Source organism: Nanorana parkeri, unplaced genomic scaffold (assembly GCF_000935625.1).
Source record: "Nanorana parkeri isolate BGI_ZX_2015 unplaced genomic scaffold, ASM93562v1 scaffold2546, whole genome shotgun sequence".
Classification (NCBI taxonomy): domain Eukaryota; kingdom Metazoa; phylum Chordata; class Amphibia; order Anura; family Dicroglossidae; genus Nanorana; species Nanorana parkeri.
Window position 1 is genome coordinate 95,009 of NW_017308814.1, and position 4,788 is coordinate 99,796.

The 4,788-nt window shown below is 48.6% G+C and overlaps 1 long non-coding RNA gene across 2 annotated transcripts; it reads left to right on the forward strand.

Annotated features, from left to right (window-relative positions):
• The first annotated feature begins 709 nt into the window (after positions 1 to 709).
• LOC108801887 lies at positions 710 to 1,142 on the forward strand. 2 transcript variants are annotated; one of them, XR_001942178.1, is made up of 3 exons: positions 710 to 747; positions 843 to 977; positions 1,105 to 1,142. It is a non-coding gene; the product is annotated as an uncharacterized LOC108801887 (long non-coding RNA). The 2 variants fall into 2 exon arrangements; XR_001942179.1 differs by lacking the exon at positions 1,105 to 1,142 and adding an exon at positions 1,064 to 1,094.
• Positions 1,143 to 4,788: the final 3,646 nt, after the last annotated feature.

Sequence of the window (4,788 nt, forward strand, 5' to 3'; positions counted from 1 at the left end):
CTCCGCCCCCGGCTATATCTCCAACCTCGTCTCAAAGTATCACCCTAACCGTCCCCTCCGCTCTTCCCAAGACCTCCTGCTTTCCAGCTCCCTAGTCAACTCCTCCCATGCTCTCCTCTAGGACTTCTCTAGAGTCTCTCCCATCCTCTGGAACTCTTTACCCCAACCTGTCCGTCTATCTCCCACCCTAACTGCCTTTAGGCGTTCCCTTAAGACTCATCTCTTCAGGGAAGCCGATCCCACCTCAACCTAACCGCTCAACCATCACATTCTCATACAATTCATTCCCACAGCTACCTCCTCATGTATCACAGGCCCCTCCCTTTAGATTGTAAGCCCTCAGGGACCGGGCCCTCCTTACCATCTTGTATTGTGATTGTATTGTAATTGTAATGTCTTCCTTACATTGTAAAGCGAGCTCCTCCCACCGGACCAGCGCTGACTTGCCGCTGCTCTCCCGCACCAAAGGTAAATGCACCTTTGCCTGTGTAGGCAAAAATCCTAGCACAGGCCCTGCCAACAAACACTGAGTGACCCCCCATCTACATGGGGCAATTCCCACTGGGGGGCAGCCCACCTATTACCCCCCTATATCCCCATCCTAATATTATACAACCAGATAATTCTCCACCATCTGTCCACAGAGATCACATGACCACACCAGTGAAGATGGAGGAGGAGCGGAGTCACATGACTGAGAAGATACTAAACCTCACCCTGGAGATCATCTACCTGCTGACCGGAGAGGTGAGGAGGATTCTGAGAGATCACATGACCTGACCGGAGAGGTGAGGAGGATTCTGGGATTCTAACATGATATTCCTATTGGTTCCTCCATCCAGAGTTTTCCTCTTCTGAAGTCAGGTGATCATGTGACCATCACAGTGCCTCCATGTGACTCCCTTAAACCCGAGAGACACAACATGGAGAAGATTCTGGAAGTCACCAAGAAGATGATGGAGCTGCTGGCAGGAGAGGTGAGCGATGCCGGGAATTCTGGGACATGATCCAGGAACAGACAAGGGATGTGTCTGGGTGGTGACGGTATCATTGTGTGTGTCAGGTTCCTATAAGGTGTCAGGATGTCTCTGTCTTGTTTTGTAGGGTTGGGGGTGTTTAGAAGACAATAAGGACTTCTTTAAAGATGTAAAGACAGAAAATTGCCAAAACTTCCCATCACCGGGTAAGAGGAGAGAGCAGTACGGAGGCTCCGCCTACATCCCCCATCATCTGATACACACATAGAAACAATGTATTCAGTCAGTGTGTGTGTTTCCTACAGATGGATCCAGTAAGAGGAACCCACCAGAGAGATGTCTCCGTCCTCTGTATTCCCGGGATCCCACACAGGAGGACCACGCCATCCCCCACCATGATCAGGTAGATGATGAACCATCACTGATGGTATCATTGGGATCTGTACATCATCTACCTTGTCACCACTGATGTCATTGTGTTCTATATTCAGAGTGGAAACCGGAGTGACTCTAAAATCGTTGTAAAAGAAGAGATAAAAGAAGAGGAGGATGAGGATGGTGTGTTGGAGGAGTCATCCAGTAACAGGAACCCACCAGAGAGATGTCCCCGTCCTCTGTATTCCCGGGATTCCACACAGGAAGATCTCACCATCCCCCACCATGATCAGGTAGGTGGAGTTGAGTGATTGAAGACTCTGACATGTGGAGATGATGTGTGGACTCTACAAGATGAGACTTTCTGCCATTCTGTTGGTTTAGGGTGAAGATCTGATGAAGGTGAAAGTTGAGGGTGACGTAGAAGAGACGTATGTGAGGGATGATCAGCAACATACGGAGGAGGATGGAATGACGAGGACACTCATAGAGGAGGACACTCCTACAGAGATCAGCACAGGTGACCCCTAATATATTCTTCTCTTATCTCTTCTCTGTTTCTGCACACTGATTGGTCCAGAGTAGGCCGGGATCTGAGTGATATCAGCCAACAGTAGGTTGGTAATGGTCACCTCCCTGTACTGATACCCGTCCTGGGGCTCAGCTGGCAGTATTGGGTTGGGTGTCACTCCTAGTTCCAGTAGCACAGATATGATAAGAGATTCATCTAACCCTCTGACTGAAGGCCCTTTGACCGGAGTGGAGGAGTCCCGGATGGTTGGGACCTCCACAGAGAACATCTGCTCCCTCAGACCTCCTGATCCAGATGGAATGTTGATTGAAGTCATCTAACCCTCTCATATCTCTCCATCATGTGTTTCTATGTTTCCAGGACACGCCATGGAGGAACCCTCAAAGGATACTCTGACTTTATCTCCAGGTTGTAAGATGGAAGATGAGGACATCACAGCAGATTGTGCGGGAGAAGAGACAATGAGCTCAGCTATGGATGGTGTACTTCACAGTGTGGATAGAGCATGGAATCCCTCTGACTCTGAGCAACCTCGTCCTGTGGGGGATGGTGCCGGAATTCAGGGGGAGCAGACATTTCCCTGTTCTGAGTGTGGGGAAAGTTTTACCTCTGAATCAACTCTTTGTGTTCATCTGAGTTCTCACATTGGTGACAAGTCTTTTTACTGTTATGAGTGCGGGAAAAGTTTTCTTCGGAGATCAGACCTTGTCACACATTACAAATGTCACACGGGGAAGCAGCTGTATTCCTGCATCGAGTGTGGGAGTCATTTTGCTCAAAAGTGTTATCTTAACCGACATCATAGAATACACACGGGGGAGAAGCCATATTCCTGCTCCGAGTGCGGGAGATGTTTTTCAAGTAAGTCCAATTTCACCACCCATATGAGAATACACACGGGCGAGAAACCATATTGCTGCTCTGAGTGCGGTAAATGTTTTTCAACAAGCTCCTCTCTTATTACACATCAGAGAGTACACACAGGCGAGAAGCCATATTCCTGCCCCGAGTGTGGGAAAGGTTATTCACGGAAAGCCTATATTTTCAGTCATCGATGTTTGCACACGGGTAAGAATCTAAATTCCTACAATGATTGTGGGAAGTGATTTCTTCATCAACTGCTCATACATTATGGATCTCACATGAGTGAGGGAAATGTTTTTCAGAGGAGATCCATCTTTTTTATATCAGAGATTGCCCAAGGGCAAGAAGTCGTATTCCTGTCCTGCGTGTGGAAAAGGTTTCTCATGGAACTCCCATCATATTAAACATCAGATGAGACACGTGGGTAAAGCTGTTTTCTTGATGGTACAGTGCAGGACACAGACAGATCCAGAGACTTCTATATGCAGATATCAGGTGATTGGACACTGGCCAAAGTTGTGAGGACCCTCATATAACCCCTCCCCCTTCAGGAAATCCTCATTTTTTTTTTGGTAGTGCCCTTAGGTGATGGACGTCTCCTCTCTACTGATGGAGATGTGCGGTAGTTTAGTTACCTTTTGTCTCATCGATTCTTCTCAAGTTCTTCTGGCCATGTCCAGCCACGGACATGTTGTATGTATGTGTTTGCTCTCATGTGGCCTCCCCTGCAGCCTGCACTGGTAGCGATGGAAATATGTCAGGCTTTGGCGCTCTGAACTGAATCCTAGTTCTACATAAATGGATGCAGCAGGAAATGACACCTGGAGCATTGCGTTTCTGTGTGGATGGGTTGGTGGACTCCTCTTCCTCTGCTGTCAGGTTAGATGCTCAGGATTTTCTGGCTTTAATATTGGTGGGCGGAGCCTGCATGTAGAAAGCAGCTGGAAAGGATTCACTTTGCGGGAGAACATCTGGTCAGTGAAGGAGTAGGACGTCTTTATCAAAAAGATTGAGGGTGGCAAGAGTACTCCTACCCAGCAATCCCAAAACCAAAGGTCCCTCCATCCGAGTCTACTCAGGGGTCTTCTAGGAAGAGTTCCTCTCACGCCTTGCTCAGGTTTCCTTGTTGGTGGGGCTTCCATGTAAGGCTACGTTTCTTGTGTTACACAACGATATAGAAGTTCTCAGACCTGGGAGTCTGTTCTACCTAAGCTGGTGTCCTCCTTCTATTCTAATGTAGACATTGTTCTTCCTTCCTTTTGTCTGCCTCTGAAGCATACTAAGGAGGCGGCTCTCCATGGTTTGGATGTGGTTAGGGCTCCCCGGGTCTATCTCTCAGTCACAGCTTCTTTCTGTCAGTCTGATTCTTGCGTTGTCCTTCCTGATGGACCTCACAGTGGCCGCCCTGCGTCGTGTTTCACTATATTCTAGGTGGATCGGACGGGTCATTGTGCATGCCTACTCTCTCTAGGGTAGGACTCCGCCTATCATTCCATTAGAGCCGTCGGTGCCTCTCAGGCATCTTTGTTGCAGATTTGTAAAGCCGACACCTGCTACTCTGGTCACATGATCTCTAAGTTCTATCAGGGGGATGGTCGTGCCTCTGTGGAAGCAAGTCTTGGTGTGAGGTGGTACGGGCTGCCATCTGAGGAGCTTTTCCTTGAGTTGTTTGTTGGGTCTGGTTGGCGGTTGTTTTGCTGAGTTGCCCACCTCTCTGTTCTGTTGCTTTTGGGGTGTCCCAGTCGTCTCTGAATAGTCCGTGTCCTGTGCGGTATGAACAAGAAAATAGGACTCCTGACTTACCAGTAAAATCCATTATTGGAGTACATAGAGAACACGGCACCCGCCCCTCTATGGCTTGCCAGAAAACGGAGGATTTACCGGAGGGGGAGGGGCTATATGAGGGTCCATGCAGCTCTGTCCAGTGCCCAATCACCTGGTGACACCTCCATATTACCCGTCATCTCTGAATCTACCGGTGTCCTGTACTGGACTCCAAGAAACACATTTTACCGGTAAGTCAGAAGTCCAATTTTCCTG